Below are 23,058 nucleotides of genomic sequence, written 5' to 3'. Positions count from 1 at the left end.
CTTACCTCTCGAGCTGATCTTAGGCAGATGCTCTTGCCCACCTGAGAGAGCCGCTGTGCCCATTGCCTGCTGAGTCTCCACATCCTATAAAGGTTCCTGATCGCCTCCTCAAGATTGATCCACACTTGTGTAAAGCACAGTGACCTAATCAGCTTGAGCTCTTCCGAGGTCCTCTTTCTGCTGAAGCCAGTGATTAGAAAGCTGACTGGCTCACCAGAGGCACTTGGGAGAAGAACTATCCCACAGCCAAGCAGAAGGGACACCGAGGTCAAGAGTCTGTGCCCTTGGGTTGTTGCTGGTGAACAAGTCAGAGCTTCTCCCCTATAGGTTATCAGTGGGTCAACATAATGACCCCTGCAACCCTCAGATCAGGGTGGATCTGGGGCAACCAGAGCCCCAGAGAGTTAAATCCAGGTATGAGTCCATCACCTGCTACTCCATGTGCCAGCATACTATTATTTTTTGTGGCTGTCAGGACATGAACAAGTTTGGGGGGCTCTGAGCACAAACTCTGTGCTCAGAGCTCCATGTAGCTTTCCGATCCCTTTGAGAGCTGACATTTGACATTGGATCTGTTTGTACTTCTGTGTGTCATTTCATGAGTGTCATTTTGCTGCCTCTTGGACTAGAAGGGATGAAAAGGCAAGGCATCTTCACCTGTTTTGGGGGATGGGTGGTAACTAATGCAAGGGTGCCACCAATGGGGCATCAGAGGCTTGGTGATGTGGATGCCTGATTGGTCAGCGGTGTGGGCAGAGTTGGCCCATCCCTCCTCCCGCTGGCCCTTCTGTTGAGAGAACCAGCAAGCAGCATCATTACCCCATCCTCTTCTACCTCTAGAGACCAGGAGGCAGAAGCCCCTGGGTACCTGCAATTCTTGGCCAACACACTGTCATCTAAGTCACCATCAGCTTTTGCTAACTGGCCACCACCCTCAGCGTGTCACATCCTCCCTCCTTGGAAACCCATGGTGACTCAGACAAATCCTCATTTCCTACTTTTTCAGTTGACAGATGCAAAAGTAAACATCTTAGACATAGCGTGAGTTGTTTATTTCTCCTACCTTGTCCGGTCTCAGATGGGCTGCTTTATATTCTTGGCTCTTTTGCTATGTATCTATGGTCCAGCCATTTATTTTTTTTCTCTTTCCTGTTAATTTGAATAGCGTTGGTTTTTTCTTGTTTGGTCTTTTTTTCCCCTGCACTCCCACAACTACATGCTCCTTACCTTAGACCTATTTTTAATGCAGCGGGTTCTACCTTTCATCAAGTAACATGTTCCCTGTAACTACTTTTGATTGTGCCCAGTATATCTGCATTTGTTTAACGAGGCTCTGCTCAGCTACTCCTCTTAGGTGCTAAGCCTATGATTAGAAGGAATGTCATGCTCATGCCATTTCCAGGTGCCTTTTCAATAAATCAGTTATTTCTCTTCTCTGAGTTTGTTTCCTGGATTATTGATTGTGGTGAGCTTCCCACAGCTCCTAGAGTGGCTTCAGTCTGTAGACCTCAGTCTGGAGAGCAAGACTGAACAGAGTCTTAGATTTTGCTTTCCTGGAGCCTCTGACCTCCCAGCTCGGAAGGTGGGGCTGAAAAGGAGAAGATTGATGAGCATCCCCGAAACTTTGTGTGGGAACACTTGGCAGATCCCTGGTTTCAAGATTTGTACCTATGTCTGACCTTAACATTCAGCCTTGGGGATTATAAATAAAACTGTAGCCAGGATTGTTTTTTTCAAGAGTGGGTCTCTACCTCTACAATTCAAAGCAGTTCTAACACAGCTAATTCAGAACTGAGGCAAAGAACCCAGAGCAAGAGAGAGAAAACCTGCCATGAGCCCACTCCTGAAGAGAGCGGCCGTTATAATGCCATTGGCTTGTCAAACAATGGATTCCTCACTCAACCTCAGGAAACTGTAAACTCAGAAAGAAGTCTTCCTCAAGAGGAGAAAAACAATTTGCCTATTGTCTCTGCAATTTTAGTATAATCGAGCTGACATTCATTTGAATGATAATGAATAAATACTATTCTTATTTGTTATTTATCTACTTTCTCATTTTAACACATAGCACTAGTGATAATTACCAAAGTCTATATTTATAGAAAACTGACTCTTTCTTAAGAACCCAATGGGGCAATTATCTCCATACTGTATGTGCTGTTTTTCTGTAAATGTTGAAAATTCAATAATTACCACTAGAACTCACTGTGGCATTTTGAATACAGATACATAATAAGGAAGGAGGTCATTTATTCATTAATATTCAAAACACACACTAATTCTCCCTTTTCTGTGGTGGATGAGCTCAGCTTTGGGTTTTGTAAGAACTTTTACATAAGTCAGTTAAAAACTCTGCGATCCTGTGGCTTTTGTTTATTGAGAGTTGATAAAAGCTGTACCAAAGGGAAAGTAGAACAAGAATATATCTTATAATAAAAATAATAGCTCACATTTATTGAATACTTAGTATGTGTCAGGTATTGTGTGATTTCAGAAATTGTTCTTTTCATTTCCTTGATATCTTTACAAAATAGGCACTATCCTTCCCCCATGTTACAGAGAAGTAGACTAGGGATTCAGAGAAGTTAGCGATGTGCCTGGGGTCACATGGTTATGGGGATGAAAGCCAACAACAAGGCAAGGTCTATGTGGTTCCCATAGCCTTGCCCCTCCTGTGGGAATCTAGAATACACCCAGTCATCTCAGTGGCTGAAGTGGAAGCTTGATGCACCCAGACTTGACTCAATCAGGAGATATATATAGCATGCTAAGGGTTCTTATGGAAATGAACTCCTAAGGGCCACTTGCTCCTTATGTTCTTAGAGAATGATGAAAGTGTCCAGAGACTTGTGTTGTCTGTTTCAAGTAAGCCAACACCATGAGAGTAGACGTCCTTTTTCATATGGTTTTGGAGCCAAAAGAATGAGTCAATGGGTTTAGATGCTTCTGTGTCACTGATTAGTCCTCTGGATTTAGGGTATAGTTGCAGGAAAGCGACCTAAGAGAATCCACTCTTTTGTTTTGTTTGGGCTTTGGTTTTCTTTTAACACTTCATAGATTGTGAATATTAAGCTCTGAGTTAATGACCCTGTTCACTTGCTCATGATTGAGACCTCTTTGCTTGAAGTTCATCATCTCTGTATACCTCAGTGTCAATTATCTGTACTTATGGTCCTAATGGCAAAAGGGTTAATGGTAGTCAAGACGGTTATAAAGATACTAAGCTCTAAATGAGCTAGGAAATTCATTTTTCAGTCATTCTCTGGGCAGAATTCCCACACACTGCAGTGTGAGTCAGGTGGGCAAACTCTCAAGGTAATATTTTGGTCCAGAATATTTATAATTTTTTAACCAAAAATATCATCTTGGCAGCGTGGATGTAAGATCAGGGGATAAGTGAGGAGCAACCCGAGGAGCTGCAAGCAACAGGAATCAGAGGTCCCACCAATTTATTTGCTTCATACGCAGGTGGTGAGAGATGCTTTGGACTAATGAACATGGTTTTAATGATTTTGAAGTGAATCCCAATGCCTTGTTAATACTCCAGTCACAAAGGGAAATAAGGCTAAAAATGCCTTCATCTCCCTGAGTCCTGCGTCTCTGAAGGCACAGTCCTTGAATCAAGTTATTTTCAGCTCGAATGCATTGCTGAATCATTTCATCTAAATTTCCACCACCTCCCTAAAGTCTTGCAGTTATTACAAGGAGAGGCAAGTCCTATTTCAATGATGGAAGTCAGTTAATGCGTCTGAACTGGGGAAAACAGGCCCTGACACATAGTGAGCTGTGGCTAATGAAATGGAGAAGAGGCATTATTGCCTTGATCTGCTCATTATGTGCACAGTGTGATCCCACCTGGCCATGAGCTCCAGTGGGAGCCCAGCTTCCTGTCAGTGCAGAGGTGAGCAGGCTCCCCAGCCCAAGTTCTCAGGCAGGTGAATGGGGATTGTTCACATAGCACCAGAGCGACAGCGCTCTGCCCAGAACCTGGATTAAGGTAGAGGTTGACCAAAATGCATGGGCTGATTGATTGAGTCTAGGTCTCAGGGAAGCAGTGACATAGCTGTTCATCTCAACCCAAAAGACCTGAACACCCAGCACAGAGTGAGAGCAAACTAACACCTAATCACTAACCATGACCTCTCAACCTGAGACCTGCCAGGTTAGAATCTAGTCATTAAACAGTTGCTGGCATTTGTGCAATGTCTACCATGTGCTGGATGCTGAGAACTGGGGATGCAGAATGGACTTGTGTAGATGTGTTGTCCTACCTTCCTAGCGGGTAGGACACTTCCTACTAGCGATGTATCATTCATTCCCTTTCCTGGGCAGTATTCATCATGGAGTGCTGTGAGAATCCATTAGGAAATGTGAAGAAGTTCTGAAGGGAGTCCTGCAGACCACACCCAGAAATAGGTAGCCTGGGGGCACACCTCATCCCTCTACTTGTTGCCACTATCAATATCAGCTGCATCTTCAAAGCATAATGTATTAATGAGAGCCTACTAGATACACAGCTTTATCATCATTGCCCCAAAGGTCCAAAGTTGGGACAGCCAAGGTCTTTGGTCTTCTATTATGATCATAATAGAAAAAATAAGTTAAGTGCTAGAAAATGACAAACTGTGTGCTTAATAGGCAGAATCTATTATATCTGGTCATCAGGATAAAAAATTCACATGTCAGTTGAGGTTGAAAATTCTCCAGTACTGCAAGTGCCTTACCCTCATCTCTACCAGTGGCCATAGAAGGTCTGTAGCATGTCAATATCAATGCTGGGATAGTGGGAGGACTGGATTCAGAAATAGTCTCGACTTTTAATTAATGTCTTGACAGCTTAGTCTGATTTCTTTTAGGCCTAAAGGAGTTCATTGCTAATGCTGAATGGTTTTAAAAGAAGGCTTAGTTGTAGCTGGCCCCATTGCTGTCCAATGAGCACTGGTCCGCATTCACTTATTCATTCATTTTCCACCATGCCTTCAGTCAAAAACAACTATTTATTGAGAATTCTCTATGTACCAGGCACTTTGCAAGGTTCTAGGGGCATGGCAATAAGCAATCCAGACACAATCCCTTCACCCTTTTGGACGTTACAAGCCAGCAAACCCCCGAGGGAAGTCCAGACAAGGACTGCATGATTCCATAAGAAAGTCATTTGCTTTCTCGATCAGAGTTCTCCCTGGAGAAGAGGGATGATGGAAGAGAGGGGACGAGAGGAGTTAGGGAGCACCTCCTTGAGAAGAGCAGCTTTCTCAGAGCAGGACAAAAGAGGTGATCGTGCCAAAGGGTCCTGGTGGTATCCCAGGCATGGAATTCCTTGCTGGCTTCTCAGAGCCTGCCCACAGCAGGAGCCTAGAACATTCCCCCCCATTCAACCCTCACCAGGGACCGGTGCCTTGCCCAGGGGTGCAGCCAGAGCAGGGGGAGAGCCTAGGTGGCCAACAGAATGGAACAGATGGAGTTGGTCCAAAGGGCTGCATGGCTCATTAGTGCACCCCCTTTCCTGCACAGGCTCCCGGGCACGTGCAGACACCTGCAGCTGTCAGGGCTGGAGCTCGGGGCTTGGGGGGGCTTTAGACAACCTCCAGAACAGCGATTACGCTCTGGGGTTCCCAGCCAGGACGGCCACAAAAGGTGGAAACTGCTCTCTCTTACTCAGCCTCCCTGATTAATTTGGTGTTTCAGACCCAGTAGCCCATGCGGTCTTCATCTCTCTCAGTTACTCCTCCAAACAGATGTCCGTGTTATGAGCCAGTCCTGAGCCTTTCCTTGGGAGCCAATTCCCCTCCTCCGCATTAATGCCTCTCTGGCTTCCTCCAGCCTCGAAAATGCTAGAGATGATGTCCGGGTGCAGGGCTGAGCCCAGAGAAGATCCCAGGGCTTATCATTCTTCCTTGGGGTTCCCCACTCCCGCCTATGGGATGTTTGCGAGCCACTCAACCTAACGAGAGAAAGCCCGTTACAGCTCGACAATGTGTGGAAACCAGACTTTCTGGAGGGAGACCCTATGGGCCTCGGGGATTTGCACGACATATTTTTTCAGTGCTGTCCAGAAAGAAGGCCCCCCACCCCCAGAAAGGCCTCGCGGGTGTGCAAAATGCTAACACATAGTAATCAGGGCAGTGCGGCGCGGCTGTGGGTTTCGACAACATTACAAGGAACTTATCGCTGTTTTCCGCTGTTGCTGCATATTCCTGGAATCTTTGCTCGATGGAGAGGCGTGAATAGAAGATTTATTTTGTATTGTTAGACTGTCAAGGCACTCCGGAGCAACAACTTTCAAATGATAACTTTCCAAGCTACAGAAGTTGTGAATTACATGCTTTTAGTCCGGTGTGAGCTAGGGACTGACAGCTCTCCCTCGCCCCATCATCCTTCACTTTGCCACTCAGTGCCTTATATGATCAGTGACTCAACACGCTGCCCTTCCCAGACCCCAATGGGGCCATTATTAAGAATGGCAGAAATCTATTTCTAGCCATGAAGCAAGCCGCGGAGACTGACATGTCATCACAGGAAGGGAACTTTTTGACCCTCGGCCCCCAGAGCCCCAGGAGAAACCTCTTTGCCAAAATTCAGACCATCTCAAGTTAAGTGGATGTGAGAAAGGATTCTGAGGTTGGGTGGGGAAGGGAAGTGGCGGGTAGGGGTGGGGGGAGATGTGATGAGATGAGAGGAAGTTTCAGGGATGTTTTTTCTCTATAATGCCTTGGCCGGTCACTTAGATCTTGGGGAGAAGACAGTGGATGTGAGCCTTGTATGGGCCAGGACCTGAGGTGCTTTGTCTCTGACCTCTGAGCAGCTGAGGATCTGTGAAGCCTCTAGCTTCTCCAGCTATCAAAGTGCTATTGAGCTAATTAATTAAGTAGCAACGAATTTCTCCAATAGGGTTACCACTCAATCATCCTTCTAAAGACAAGGAATGAGAAAATGTAATTTTCTACTCCTGCCTCTCTTTTTCTCCTCCTCCTCCTCCTCCTCCTCCTCCTCCTCCTCCTCCTTCTCAACTGCATAGCACTTAGAATCTTTGTTATTCCAACCAGTGCATAGACATGTACTGACATGTCTATCTCTGCCATCTGACCCCCTGGATTATAAAATCCCCTGGGCGCTTGGTCAGGACCCTAACTTGTCCTCTGTGTCACCCAGCACATAGTGCACTGAGTGCACAACTAGATAAATGGCATCTGGTTGAATTAGGGTCTCCTCCAAGAACAGGGGTGATGGTTTTATGGTGCTCCTTCTTGAGCACTGAGAATATTGCCTTTTCCCCTCAGCTTCTTGCTTTAATTTCATTTGCTCTTAGGGCATGTGAGTCAGGGCTCGTGTTCAAGATTGGGTGATCCTCTTCTTCTCCGCTGCCCCTTAATGAAGGTTCTGCTGAAGCCAAGGGCTCCGTGTTGTGAAACTGTTATTGTAGTGTTACTCGGGACTGCTGAGCAGCTAGCCATGCATTTGGGTTTATTATTAGAGTCCTGTACACAAGGGCTGGCTCCTTGCCTGTTGTTGTGTTTTTTTTTTCTTTCCTAAGGCAGTTGAAAACAAAATAGTTGCATTTGTTTTGAGGGGAAAAGAGAACAAGAGACTTTGCAAACAGTTATGAAAAAAGCAGAATTGGTCCATTTTGGAACCTCCCGACCTTGACAGTGTCCCTCTAATGCTATATAAACATTTGTTTTCAGTATTTAATAAGCTGCCAGCTGACAAATTGCAGAACTTTGTGCAAGAGCCCCTTATCTTTCCTAGAACCACTGAGATGGCAAAATATATTCTCTGTCTCAACAATTCACTCTATATTTGCATGTGGAAATTGGAAAGCAAGTTGTTTTTCTTCGTTTGCATGACAAAACTCAAACCCCAAAATACAATTCAGCATTTAATTTGAGCTAGTTAGGGAGTGCAGGAAAGGCCCCCAGCCAGTTTGGCTCAGGTTTGCTGCCTGCATTTCTGTTGTTACAATTAAAATTGATTTATAACGCTAAGGACATGAAATACCTCCTTGAGTTGCACCACGGTGAACCTGGGGAGTTGGCTGCCTCAGGAGGTCACTAGGAATAATAAAAAAAAAAAAAAAGCCCATGAGAAACCACCTTTATTTTAAGGCCTTAATAACTCAAGTTACAGCCTGGCAAAGGCTCGCCCACAGCAGAGAGGGTGGCCAGTCAGCCGGGGGCAAGGATAAGCTGCCAGTGTAACCCCATGGAAGCTGCTCCTGATCACAACTTGCCAAAAGCAGATCAGGGAAAAGAATTTAGGATATTTAACTCTTTTTTTTTTAAGATTTTATTTATTTATTCATGAGAGACACACAGAGAGAGGCAGAGACACAGGCAGAGGGAGAAGCAGCCTCCTTGCAGGGAGCCCGATGCGGAACTCGATCCCAGGACCCCAGGATCATGCCCTGAGCCAAAGGCAGATGCTCAATGCTGAGCCACCAGGCGCTCTCAGGACATTTGATTTTTAAATCAGTGCCTGGTCTCCTTTGCCAGTGTCTCCTCCTCTTTCCTCCTTTGCCCTCCCAGGTTCAGGAGGGAGCTCCTTCTCCAGACTGCACACTCTTGTCCCTCACCCCCAAGGCGGGACCTGCATCCCTGCTGCTTACAGGGGGTTGGAGGCACCCACCCTTTGCCGTGAGCCCTCCTTGCTCACCTTCCTCCCGACCCCAAGTCAGGACCTCCATTCACTGTGTCTGCTGGGTGCTGACTGGGGGCACCGTGTGGCCAGGCACAGAGGGACACACACACACACACCGTGCCCTCAAGCTCTACAGTGAGACACTGGCAAACACACAGACACTGGTAACACTAAGCTAAGAGTCTGGGAAGTGGATCCTTGGAATCAGAAATTGATTCAGATTCTGACTGACACACAGAGGGCAGGTTCCGTCCCTAACTTGAGCTTCCTTCCATCGTCTTCCTCTGAGAGCTGTGATGACCATCACTGGAGACAATAGACACGAACCAGATGACCCAGTATCTGACACCCGGCAAGCCCACAAAGAAGGGTACCGGTGTCTGTACCAATAAAGAATAGCAGGGCCTCGTCCTAGGGCCCCCCGCCCCGTCCCCACATCTCCAAATAGGCATGTTGAACAATCCCCAATGCCTTCTGGAAATGGCTTGAAAGACCGTTTTGCAAAATCCAGGTGATGGGTGAGGGGAAAAGACAACTCAAGCAGGAGAAGTAACAAGTTTCAAGACACGAAGATGGGGAAACAGCACAGTATCCTGTGTCCCCAAAAGGCGTTTCATGGGATGACAAACAGGGGCGCCTTTATTCTCTAGTGTGGTGTGGACATATCACAAGGGGCAGGGGGCAGGGTGACCATTTCAATTTTTTAATCCAAACACATTTTTAAAAAAGATTTTATTGATTTGAGATGCAGAGAGAGCGCAAGTGCACCAGCACGTCAGAGGCAGAGAGGGAGAGGGAGGGCCAGGATGCCCCGCTGAGCAGGGAGCCCAATGTGGGGCTCGATCCCAGGACCCCAGGGTCATGCCCTGAGCTGAAGGCACACACTTTCCCGGCTGACCCACCCAGGCTCAGGGAAAGACTTTTTTTTTTTTTTTAAGATTTTATTTATTTATTCATGAGAGACACAGAGAGAGAGATGCAGAGACACAGGCAGAGGGAGAAGCAGGGGGAGAAGCAGGCTCCACACAGGGAGCCTGATGTGGGACTCGATCCCAGGACCCTGGCATCACACCCCAGGCTGAAGGCAGGTGCTAAACTGCCGAACCACCCAGGGATTAAATTTTTCATGGTTATATATGCATTTGAGTGGTTAGACCTGTTGCTAAGGAGAAGGTCTCTGACCCGGAGGCCAAGGGTCAGCGTGAGCGCTGCCTGCCGGCTGCACGGGGAGACAGGGCCCGGTGGCCTCATCCACCAGCACCATCCTTTCCCCCAGTGTCTCTCCCGCTGCGTGGAAGTGCAGCCAGCGTTCACCGGAGCCATCTGGCGGCTTCCGGCCCTGCCCTCTGCGATCTCAGCGTGGGAAGTTCCTTCATTAGATGAGGAGTGGAAGGTTTATCAGTGGGAGTCAGTGTGGTCAGAGGGAGGAAAGCTCCAGCAGGGCCTGGGGTGGGCTCTCCATCCTTTCACCCTCCCTGGATCCTACTCGCAGGCCTGCCATGGACGGGATGGACTCCTGTCTCCTGTCAGGGACATCCCCTTGGCAGTGATCCTTCCTTAATGATGCTGTTATTATTCTTAAAGGACAGATTTAGGAGCCCGAGGCATGAGGGAGCTCGAGTGACTTGCGGGAAGTTATACACAGCAGGGTACTCACACCATAGAACGGGGAGCTCAACCCCGAGAGCGACGCTCCACGGCCTGCGGAAAGTGTCTGTGCCCAGAGCTCCATCTCTGGCTAATAAAAGTCTTCTCTAATTACAAAAACTATCGGACCTCCCTGTCGTGGGATCACAGACACCGAGGTCTGTAAAGGACCATTCTCTCCCCAACCAACCCCCTTGTGTCTACACGGAGATCTGCAGGAACACGTGACTGCTTGCCCAGGGCCCCGGGGCTACTCGGGGGCAGTGCCAGTCAAAGGATTGTATTTGGAGGCAATATATTCCTTTTTTTTTATTACCATCACTATTAGTACTCAGATTGTTGTTGTGAGTACATGAGGGAGAATATTATTCATGTTTTTATTACCTCCATGAGGCCTATCAAGGCTGAAGAATCAAGACAATAGCTTTCCCCGAAGATCTTAGCTCGGTTTTCCTCTTACTTATTTCCCAGCCTGTCTTTTTGTCTTGTGGAAGTCTGAAGTCAAATTGGGAGAGTCAAGGCCTGAATGTTTGCATAACTGCTAGGCGGGTGGCTGTTCAGGTGTTTAATTTGGCAGGTGATACGGTGGGTGTGGATTTCTTTTAATGTGTTGAAATGGTTGAAGGGGGAAGCTGGGACTCAGGCATGTGAAGGGGACAGGGAAGGGGCAGGTGATGCTAAGATCCCCAGGCCACTCAACTCACACTGCCCAGGGGGTGGGTTGGAGCCTCTGGTCTCCTTGATGTGGGGTAGGGGCATAGGGAAGAAGCTGAGCTGAGAAACTCAGGAATACCAATAACTCCTCCTTCCCTCCCTCCATTCCTTCCATCTTTCTTTCATTAACATACTAAATAGATATTTAATGGCTATTGTAAACTTTGTAGTGTGGACATGAGCAATCACCCCAACAATAAACCTGCTCTAGATGCCAAGATGACAGAGCGAGGAACTACTGTTTCATTTATTCACTAATTAATGGATTAGAGATGACAGTTTGCAATCCAGTCAAGGCTTCTTTTGATGGGAAACCACACCACACCAAACATGGGAGTTCAAAGGGAACCAAAATGGTGTGGGTGGTGGTAGTTGGTGTAGGAAGTTGTCCAAATCGTGCACCAGGACCTTTGAGGTACATGAGCAGAACATTTGAGTCATTAAAGCCACTCCATCCTGTATGGTTTCTGATGGGTTAATGTCTTCCCCCCACCAGGCCTGTTTATTAGGGAGAAGTAGCCCTTCCTCAGACCTGCAGTATGAGACCTAAATCTATAAAAAGGTCTTTTGATGGTTTTTAGAACACTTGTCATCACCACATTTTTTTACGTATTCATTCACAAAAGAATCTGAAAGCAATGATGCTGTTTTAGTACATTGATGTACACATACACAACTCTTTCATTTCAAGAATCATCTCCTAAAACTCATCAGACCTTGAGAACTGCACTCCTTGAAATAAGCTCACCTTTTAAAAATCTCAGTACCTCGGGGCGCCTGGGTGGCTCAGTCAGTTAAGCATCTGCCTTCCGCTCAGGTCATGATCCCGGGGTTCTGGGATGGATCCCTGTGTCTGGCCCCCTGCTCAGGAGGGGAGTCTTTTTCTCTCTCTGGCCCTCTTCCCTACCCACCCCTACCACTTGCTTGTGCTCTCTCTCTCTCAAATAAATAACATCTTTAAAAAAAAAAAAATCTCAATCCCCTGTAACCCCACCCACAATCACACATCCATCCAAACACACTCACCCTCTGATCTCAACCCTTAGCCAAGAAATGTCCAGTCAGTCACTAGAATGTGATCGTAGACCTTTTATGTATTAGCAGTCTCTTTGAAAACCTAATTAAATCCTGGAGCTCACTCCCTAGAAAAATGCACCCAACATTTGCTGATGGCTCCAAGTAGTTCCTCCACTCTGAGAGATGGAACATTCCCAGGCGGGGAACCCCTGCTTGGAGAAGAGACTGTTGTACACCAATGACTTTCTCATTTCTGTTTGTAACTGTTGTAAATGTGGTCTGTCTAGTTTTGTTCAGCCTAAAATGCCCATGTATTTTTTTAAAAAAAACAAAAAGAAGTGATTAAGCAGGGAGGTATATTACATAGTTTCTCTTTCACTAAAAACTTTTTTTGTCAAAAGATTATTTACCCGTATATCACCTCCTCCCATTCGTCCCCAACCAGAAACCAGTGTCAGATCTATTTCTCAAGGTGAAGTTCATCAGAAGACTCAGCTTCACTGCCTCTGACATCTTCCCATAAGCCCCTAAATGAATGGCTATCTTCTGCTTTCCACAAACAAGGGAAGATTTGCCATAGGAGAGCACCTTTCAGTTTATAGACATTTCCTTTCCACCCTTATGTATTTAAGGAAGAAAATTGCCACTTATTTGTACAAAGTAAATTGGCTTATGCTCCATAATAGGCTTCTCCACTCTTTCCTCTGCCTGGAAAAGGTCATCCTCAGACTTTTGCACTCTGCAGAACTCAGAGATTCTTGACAGCGAGTAGAGAAATCACACACTCCTAAACTGTAATTTCCTTCATGGATTAAGACCTCAGTGGTCACAGGTTTTTGGTATCAGCAAGTTCATTTCTGAGCATATTGCTGGCTGTTGAGTGGGAGATAAATTGTACTGCGTGTGCTCTTAATGAAATACAGCCAGAGCATCTGAAAAGTACACACACACATACACACTCAAACATGTAAGTATGCTCCCAGGCAAACACACATGCATACTCAGAAACATAGACACATGCATGTGTGCACAGAAACACAGACATACATGCAAGTTCACGTGAAACTTGTGGTTCTTTTCAGTTTTGATAACTTTTTAAAGATTTTATTTATTTATTCATGAGAGACATGGAGAGAGAGAGGCAGAGACACAGGCAGAGGGAGAAGCAGGCTCCATGCAGGAAGCCCCATGTGAGACTCGATCCCAGGACCCCAGGATCACAACCTGAGCCAAAGGCAGATGCTCAACCACTGACCCACCCACGTGTCCCAATAACTTTTCAATGTACCCCTCAGCTGTGTCCTACTGCAAAGGGCCCCGTCCCAGCTTGTTATTAGCCATCACCTTAGCAGCAGATACAGATGTTGTATGTGGGGTGATATGATCCCAAGTTCTTATGTGCCTCTGACTCTTGAGAGTAACTAGTTGATAGCTGAGACAAAATGAACATAAAACAAACAGATTAGCAAAGAGGTAAAAGCCCCACAGCACAGTTGACAGCTTGCGATTCCTCAAAGAGCATATATAGAAAGCTAGCCCTGCTCATAGTGGGATGGAAGGTCCCCTTTGATTAAGAGACCATCTTATCCTGGGGACTTAGTGACTTATAGGAGAATCTCATAGTAGCCAAACATTATAATTTTTAAGCATCATAAATTTAACTAACAGTGAGTTTATAATATATGCTCTTCCAATCCCTTGGGAGGAGGAAAGGCTTCCTCACTGAATCCTGTGTTAACATTCATGGGACTAGATGCTGTTCCCAGAGAGAGATTCTGTGCCTTTGCATATGCTGTTCCCTCTGCTGGCAATGCTGTTCCTTCAAATCCGCCCTGGCTGGTCTCTGAATCTCATTTTCAGGGCCCAGCCCCATGGAGTTCATCTCTGTGAAGCCTTTCCACACCCCTCTAAACAGGATGGATGCATCACACTTTCTTTGCAGTCCCACTGTGCTAGAACATGCCGCCATGGGAACTTACGCTACATTTAATCAGCTAATCCCTGATTCCTCAGACTGGGTGTTTCGGAGGGCCAGGTGTGCTCCTCAGGCTCCTCTCTGCTCCCCTCCATAGGATAGCACCTGGCACCCTGTCTGGGCCAGCACTTTATTTTCACATGCTCAGTGTTTCGGAATTGATGAATGAAGGAATCAATGAGGTAACTCCATAATAGCCATTTAGGAAGCTCCCAGGGAGTACAGCTCCTTCTATATAGGAACTGTTTCTCTGTGCCGTGTGAACAATGAGCTCTAGTACTAATGCTCTCTCCCTTGGCTGATACTCCTTTGTTTCTGCTTCCACCTGCCTGCACCATGCCTACTCCGTGTGTAGGACATTCAACCTCTCACTGGTTAGCTCCTCCAGTTGAGGTAGGACTGAGAAAGAAAGCAAGAGAAACCACAAGCAGATGATTAAGGCAGGAGGTAGAGGGGAGTCTTAACTGTGACAGGGAAACAATTTCTGAATGTCTGCTGGCTTTGTGTACTTCTCCATCATGGCCACAAACTACTGGTTGGTGGTGTCATTTGCCTGCCGAATAGCAGTTCATCAGGTTGTGATCAACTGATGGGGACTTGGGGTGTTCTGGAGCCAATAGAGTGGAATCTTGTTTTATTTTTACTTCTTTGAGATTGAACTTTTTATTTTAAACTGATGCTGCCAGGCAGCCTGGGTAGCTCAGCGGTTTAGCACCACCTTCGGCCCAGGGCGTGATCCTGGAGACCCAGGATGGAGTCCCACGTCGGGCTCCCTGCATTGAGCCTGCTTCTCCCTCTGCCTGTGTCTCTGCCTCTCTCTCTCTCTCTCTCTGTGTGCCTCTCATGAATAAATAAATAAAATCTTAAAAAAAAATAAACTGATGTTGCCTAAGAATGTATCCCATGACAGGCACCATGCAGGCATGTGTGTCTCTTCTTCCTGTCCCATGTTGTAGGGTCCGTGTTTTGATTCCATCTTGTTGGTGACAAACAGGTAATGGAGGTAAAGTGCCTGGCCAAGCTCCTGCAGCTCGGTGAGTGGCAGCGTGAGGATCTGAACCCAGGGCTTCTGACTCAGGGCCTTATGCTCTTTGGACTGCATTCCAGGGCTCACATGGGTCATATTGGAAGAGAATTGTTCTCTCATTTGATTTCCACATGTTAGAAATCTAGAGAGAGATACCCTACACAGAAAACTCCATGAGTCGTGGAGTCTCTCTGAGGCTGTGTGCTCAGGGGTTCTATCATCTACGCCCGTGCTGGTGTCTATGGCAGTGACGTCCCAGCACCTTGCATGGTGTCCGACTTAGAGTGGAAACTCAAGAAATCTTTGATGAGAAATGGTGTATTGTCCGAAGTCCCCAAAGACTCTGAAATCATTAACTCTCTGCTAATACTTAGGATAGGAAATAAAGCAAAGCAAGTATGTTTTGTTAAAAAGACATTTGTCTATAAACAATGGAAACTATGAAGGGGTGCAGTTTCTAGTTAATCCTTGGTTATGCCAAATAAACCTTGTTAACCAGAAATCCGTATCTTTTTCGAGCATGTGAGTGAATCAGAGTTTTATTAAAAATCAGAAAGCGTAGTAAGATGGAAGTTTGGCAAACGTCAGGTCCGTGGGCCTGCATGCACCAGAGATATGAGGTGTTAAAGCAATGTGCACGGTGTCCTCAGCCCTAAATGGGCCTGTCCCTCACCAACCCCTGGCAGCCAGCAGACATCCTATTAACTAGAGCTTCCTAAAGCCACAGCTCAGACCCCAGCCACTGCGCTCTGTCATCCCATTATCCCCGGTCTCAGCTGCATCTCCTCTATAATGATCCCTGGCTTCCTGTTCGCTCCTTCGTCGTCCAGGGCTTGGAGAGGTCTGTTCGGTCAGAAAGCCTGGGGTTCACACCTGGCCCTTAGAGTGTGGCCCGTTTATGTGTTGGGGCCTGAGTGTTGCATCTCAGTCACTAATGGAGCTGAAAAGGTGCCTGGGGCTCATTATTCTTGAGGTAACCCTGAAGGTCACATTCCCACAAATGCTGTCTGCAGGCAGAAAAGGCAGTAGAGAAGCGTATTTAAGATATTTGAGAATCCTAGCACTTTTTTTTTTTTTTCTCACATACAAGAGGTATAAGGTTTCTGATATTCTGCTGCAGCTGAATTTTAATCAAGGGAGAAATCCCTCCCTGGAGACCTCTGTACCTGCCTTGTGTGCCATTTACACGAATACCTAGTCAGGCTTGATTTCTATAGGGCCCCGAGCCCCTCCTGCCCAGGTTCCTGTCGTACAAGACCCTGCTTCATTGTGAAAACCTGGCTTTCCCCAAACGAGAAGGCGAAGCAGGAGCTCGGCAGTGGGGACACAGGGACGTGCCAAGTGAGATGGTAGACAGAGATAGAGGCTCTGGGTCCCACTGGGTCAAATTCCACATGGCCCGACCTAGTTTCCTGTTAGCCTAGGCCACTTCCCTGAAGTCTCCCGGGAAATTCTTGACGATGCCAAGCCCGTGGGCACCATAGAATGTGGCCTGCCTGCAGCCCTTGGAAATCTGGTTACTGGTGACCTGGGGCCATGTAAAGAATGGGATTTAAGAAAGAAAACAGAGGAGCAAAGGGGAAGGGAGGGAAAAATAAAACAAGACGAAGTCAAAGAGGGAGACAAACCATAAGGGACTCTTAATCATGGGAAAGAAACTGAGGGTTGCTGGAGGGGACGTGGGTGGGGCACTGGGTCACTGAGTGATGGGCATTAAGGAGGGCAGCTGATGGAATGAGCACTCAGTGTGATATGCAACCGATGAATCACTGGACTCTGCCTCTGAAACTAATAATACAGGGTGTATTAATTAATTGAATTACATTTTTAAAAATAAAGCGGAAATGTTTGGGGGGAAAAAAAAAGAATGGTCCTGAGTTCCGGCTCCCAGAGCTTAGAGTCCCTCCCACAGAGACTCTGTCCAACTGGTCTGGACCTGGCCTGGGGATTACTTGTTTTAACTCCTCCTGTGATTCAAAGGACAGCACAGAGCGGGGACAGTCCTCCGAAGCCTTCCCCAAGGCCCAGTTCAGTCTCTCAGCTCAGCTTCAGTGCCCCTAGGCCACCCCCTTGCCCAGGGCAGACTCAGCTCCTTTAGGTGTTCCCATAAGAAATCTCTCACAGCAAGCCTTCTGGCATTCTCCTGGAAGTTCATCAAAATTAGGGGCAGAGGGCTTTCCAGGAGTAAGGGAGAATTTCTGCCCTCTTACCAGCTCTTCCCATTCCTCCTGTCTGACACCCATCCTTCCTCCTGGCTCCCCTCTTGGTTTAGAATAGCACCAGCTTCTCCCCTAGGTCTCTGCTGACTGGAAGGCTCACCTTCATGGAAGTCTCATGGTTCCCCTAGCTCTTGTCATCTGGTTTTCATGCACACCCAACAGAACTCTTTTTTTTTTTTTTTTCAACAGAACTCTTAAGGGCACCTGTTAATATAATAACATTTCTTCTTACACACACACACACATGCACACACACACCCCTCTTTGCAGTTCCCAGGACACTATCATGTAAGTCCTTATAGGGACCCTTCTGTGGCAGGCTCTACTGTAATCTTCATTTTACAGATAGAGAAACTGAGGCGCAGGATGATAAAACCACAGAGCCATTGAAGATTTGAACCCAGCTTTAGACCTCAAACCGAAGCTCCCTTCTCTTAGAGCATTTGCCTCCTCAATCAAAAAGCATTTCTTAAGCTAATGCTACTCCACATCATTTCTCTTTAGGAGATGCCCCGTGCTAACCCTGAAACACGTCTGCCCAGCCAGTTCGGACAACAGTAACCAAAAGGACCTATGGGATCCTGGAAGGGCAGGACCAGAGCCAGATATTTAGAGACTCTACATGTTGAGAGGGCTGTATGATGCCTTCCTGAGCCCCAGGCCAGTGCAGATGTTTAAATAACACTGATCCATAAAGAGCATAAAAAGGAAGACCTGCAACGCTGTTTTCCTTGATGGTGATCTCTTCAGTTCTTCTAATGAAATATCAAGTGGCAAATTCTTTCCCCCAAAAGATGTTTTCCTAATTCTTTAGTTACCTCTGCTTTCCTGGGACCCAGCGCATCTGTTTCTGTGGCTCACTGGACGCCCAGCCCCGGGCTGTCCTCACAGGAGGCTCCCTAGACACCAGTCAGCAGGTTGGGAATTCCAGTGGGCAATAAACTCAGGTTCTGGCAAAGGAGAAAGCTGAGACAGGGAAGGAAGGAATGACAGATTTTCAGAGAGAAAGGGGCTGCATGCCAGGAACCTTAGAATGGGACCTCTGGGCGTCTCTCCAGGCCCCCTCTTGGAGGGGCATGAATTAGGGAAGTGGAGAGGGGGCTGCACAGATGACTACCCAGGGCCCCCAGCACAGGGAGATTTTTCCTCTCCACCTGGCTGTGATGGGTGCAATGAGCCATGGCTTCCACAGTCATCATATTCGCACAGTGGGGAGTGGAAATCCACCTAGCTCCAAGATAGCTGCCTTCCTCCTCCTTTCCAGGCACACACGGGAGGTGGAACACACAAAATCCAGGCAGTGCATTACTTTGCAGTGTCCACATGCCCTCAGGATTTGCATGTACATGCAGACGAATTGTTTCAAGTGAGTCAGAATGCAATTATTTCATTTTCCTTCCCATTCCAAATTGTTGATGTTTAGAAATAAATTGCTCCCGGTGCTTCTGATTTACAAGGACAAAATGCGAATGCAGAAAACAGGTTCAGTGGAGTGATTTGAATTTCCATTACAATTACAGTTCTTTTCAACCATATGATTCTGTGCTTTCCTCATATACATCAGCCCAGAGCTGGCTGCGCTGGGTGGGGGCAGAGGCTGTCGCTGCCACGGGCCATTGGCAGCTGAGTCATACAGCCCCAGCTGTCGCAGGCCACCAGGTGGATTAGCACGGAGCTCCCCAGGCAGCGGGTAATAAAACAGGAGGGCCCAACAGGGCTCACCTTCGGGGCGGGGCCAGCAGCGGGAGGGGGCGCGGTCAGCAGGGAGGAGGGCGTGGTCATCTGGGAGGAGGCGGGGTCAGTGGGAGAAGGGGCGTGGTCATCTGGGAGGAGGCGGGGTCAGTGGGGAGAAGGGGCGTGGTCAGCGGGAAGGAGGCGGGGTCAGTGGGGGAAGAGGCGTGGTCAGCGGGGAGGAGGCGGGGTCAGCCGGGAGAAGGGGCGTGGCCAGGGGAAGAGGGGCGTGGCTGAGTTCCTTGGGGGAACAGGTGAATGTGGCCCCTCTGTACCCAAAGGTTGGAGGGCCCTGGACCCTGACCAGCAGATTCTGGCTTCCATCCTGCAACAACCATGCCATCAGAACTAGTAGATCGAGGCCTCCTCTGGGCCAAGTGTCGCGCTAAGAACTTGACATATTTTATGCTCACAAAGGCTCTCTAAAATAAGATTATTATTAATTGTTTTATGGATGAGAAACTGAGTCTCAGAGAGGTTGGATAGGTGGCAGAGGCAGGGGTTGAATGTGAATGGGTCAGATATTCAGAGCCCAGGCTGGTGATTTCTGCACAATGCCACATCCCCCAAATCTGGTGGCACAAGGTCCAGAAAGCTACAGTAACACCCCCAGAGTTCTAGGTTGCTGATTCCAGGTCGTCCTGAATGTGGGCTTCAGGGAGTCTGACTGGCTCTTTGCCCTTCCCTTTTCTCACAGGCACCAAGTCCTACCCCAGACAGGATGCAGAAAGGCTGCAGGGCATCAGCCTTTCTGACCCTTGCCCTGATAGGAAGCATCGAAGCATCATCTTTGGTATCTGTCCCCTCTCAGTTCTGCGCTACTCACCCCCACTATCAGGCAGGCCTTTATCTGAGTCCCAGCGCTCCGTCAGACACCCGGGGGGGCTCTAAGCTACAGGTCTACTTGGGAGCGGCAACCTTTAAAAGGAGCAGGGGAGAGGTCAGTGCCTAACACGGAAGGAACCCGTGCAACTTCTCTAGTCGGCAGTGTCTTATCCACTGGGTACCCGCTCACGCTTCCCACAGGGAGAAGGAGAATTTAGTTTTCGGTGGCAGAGATGCCAGGGCTTTCTGATCACATCACTTATGCAACCTGCTGTATTCAAGGCAAGGGCCAGCCATGCTAGCATGGTTGTGGGATCCCTCCTTCAGCCATTCTGACCAGGCTGTCCCTGTGCTTCCTCCTTTCCTGGAGATGCAGCACTGCCCACACCCAGTGCAACAGAATGAAATCTCTCCGTCCAAGACAGTCTTCAGCCGGGGACCAGGAAGCCAGGGAGCTGAGGGATGGAGCCCCTCCTTGTTAGTCCTAATAACCAGGTCTTTGGGGTTTTGTTCACCATTTTATTAAATAAACAGGAAGGTCTTATTTTGTGTCTTGCCTTTGATCTTTTTCCTTCCCCCAGCTGCTCCCCTGGTCACCTATAGGGACAGAAGCATGTGTTCCAGATTTCAATTTTATTGCATTAGCAAAAATAAAATAAAGCCTATGTCCCCTCCTCCCGGAAACAAAGGTGTCCCAGTGAAAGGTTATTCTAAATAACAAATTAAGTGAAGACATGATAGCAGAGTGGCTTATTATTGGCTGTATGAATAGCAAAATAACCAGACAAGGTAATAGTTCAGCATGAAAAATGTGCTGTCATTTTTGATTCATGCTTTTCCCGATGCCTGTGTGAGTCTTTACCCAGGGTGGAGATGAGCCTGGCATCACAGAGGCTGGGCTGCAGTGGGACAGCTAGCATACTCCTTCCTAAGAGTTGTTTCTCTTGGGATACAGGGTAGAGAAGAAGAGTCAGTGGTTCAAGAAGCTCTGTAATTAATTTTTTTAATTAATAGGCTTTGTTCATTAGAGCAGTTTTAGGTTTACAGAAAAATTGAACAGAAAGTACAGATAGTCCCATCTACTCACCCCTGTAGCTTGTTTCCCCTGTTCTTAGCATCTTGCATTAGTAGGATATATTTGTTATTACTGATAATCCAATACTGATACCTTATTATTAATTAAAGCCCCGGATTTACATTAGGGTCTACTCTTTGTGTCATACAGTTCTGTGGGTTTTGCCAAATGTGTAATGTCATATATTCACCATTAGTGTATCATACAGAAGAGTTTCACTGCCCTAAAAAGATCCCCTGTGCCCTACCTGTTCATTCCTCCCTCCAACCCCCCAAGTACTAATCTTTGTACCATCTTCGTAGTTTTACCTTTTCCAGAACGTCGTGTAGTTAGGATCATACAATATATAACCTTTTCAGATTGGCTTCTTTCACTTAGCAATATACATTTAAGCTCCTCCGTGTCCTTTCATGACTTGAGAGCTCATTTCTTTTCAGTGCTGAATCGTATTCCATTGTCTAGATATACCACAGTCTGTTTCCCCATTCACCTACCAGAGGACATCTTAGTTGATTCCAGTGTTTGGCAATTATAGGGGGCAAAGCAGCTGTCAACATTTGTGTGCAGGTTTTTGTGTGGACCTGACTTTTCAGCTTCTTTCAGTAAATACGTCACGAGTTCAATTGTTGGATCATGGTTAAGAGTGTGTTTAGCTTTGTAAGAACCTGCCACAACTGTCTTCCAAAGTGGGTGCACCATTTTGCATCCCCACCAGCAACGAGTGGAAATTCCTGTTGCTCATCCTCACTAGCATTCGGTTGTAATTTATTTTCAGAAACATCCAGATGATAATACTTTTGTATTCAGACAGACCAACATACTGTGACGTTTTCATGCATTCCTCTTTTGATTTTGTTCCCACCTTGTGAGGAAGCTTCTGCTATCCCCATATTATAGATGAGAAAACTGAGACTCAGAAAGATTGTACAGAGAGCCCAAGGTCACACGACAAGTGACAAGGGCAGGGGCTGGGGTCTGGTCTTCTGGGCACAAAGTCCGTGTTCTCTTGCTCCTATCCCATCGAACCAGCCGAGGAGATGGTACCCAGGAGGGAACTATGGAACCGGGCCAACCTGCTGTACCAGAGGTAGATGACCCAGGACATAGACTGAACGTGTCCTACAGGCACCTAAAACATCTTTCGGGTATAACTCTGGTCGTCATGACAAACCTCAGAATGTCATTGGACTTCCTCGCCACTGGTTTATGTCTTAAAACTATTTGCACTTTAAAATAACGTAGGCAGATACCCCTTAGCCTCCCCACCCAGCATCAGAAACTCAGTTATTAGAAATGCATTCATTTAGGCCTTTATGCAACTCTCCACATTTTTCAATAAGCACCTATTAAAATACAGGTACTGGTTGACAGTGAAGAGAAGCAACATGTGCATTTGGATTGCAAATTTATTCACAGTAGAGCTCAGATATGCAGAGGAACTGGAGTTATTCGTATCTGCCTCTTCCTTATCTGGACTTCTCCCGAGCAGGCGTCTGGTCCACTCCAGTACACTCAGTCCAATGTAATAATTTACACATTTCCCTTAGTTAATTCTCAGCCTCTTTGGGTGAAATTGTTTAGTCTTTCAAATTGCGCCCTCTTCTGCAGCTCCTATCACACCTTCTTGGGAAAGACTTGCGTGGATTCTTCCAGGGGGGTCACAGCAGGTCAGTGAAGACCTGCATTTGGTGCCCGTGAGCCTTCTGCTGAGCCCCCTAGTGACATCTGGGGCTGGTCTACCTCGCTGTCATCTGTGCCCCCTTCTCTCTTTCTCCCTCACCCTCTGGCTAACTCAGCAGACCCTTGACTCAGCGTCCCTGTCCAAGAGGATTCAGGGAGGCCTGAAAGCCAAAGTCAGTTCTTCCACAACCTGACCTGGGATCTGGCGGTGGCACTCAGGAGGGGCGGGGGACATTGCTGTCAGATCCTTCTGCCTACGAAAGGCTTGGTCCGGGTCTCCTGTCGCCACTCACTTATTTTTCCTAAGTGCCCTAAGAATTCATTCCTTTTGAGAGAAGACTACGAAAAGGAAATAGATTTGCATGATATATACAATTTTCTGCAAATCCTGTAAACGTCAGGAGTGGCTGGGCTTTCATTTCCCATGAGCTGAGGCCCAGATGAAACTCCTGTGAGCAGAAAAGCCTGGTGAGTTGGTTGCTAGCTGCATTCGACCCGGACCAGAGACGAGGAA

General features: G+C 47.2%; 1 protein-coding gene across 1 annotated transcript in view; it reads left to right on the top strand.

Annotated features, from left to right (window-relative positions):
• KIRREL3 (kirre like nephrin family adhesion molecule 3) overlaps window positions 1-23,058 on the top strand; it is a 539,444-nt gene that overhangs the window by 169,215 nt on the left and 347,171 nt on the right. The gene's annotated exons all lie outside the window — the stretch shown is intronic.

Source organism: Canis aureus, chromosome 3 (genome assembly GCF_053574225.1).
Source record: "Canis aureus isolate CA01 chromosome 3, VMU_Caureus_v.1.0, whole genome shotgun sequence".
Taxonomy (NCBI): Eukaryota; Metazoa; Chordata; class Mammalia; order Carnivora; family Canidae; genus Canis; species Canis aureus.
This window is presented reverse-complemented; position numbering and strand designations above follow the sequence as displayed.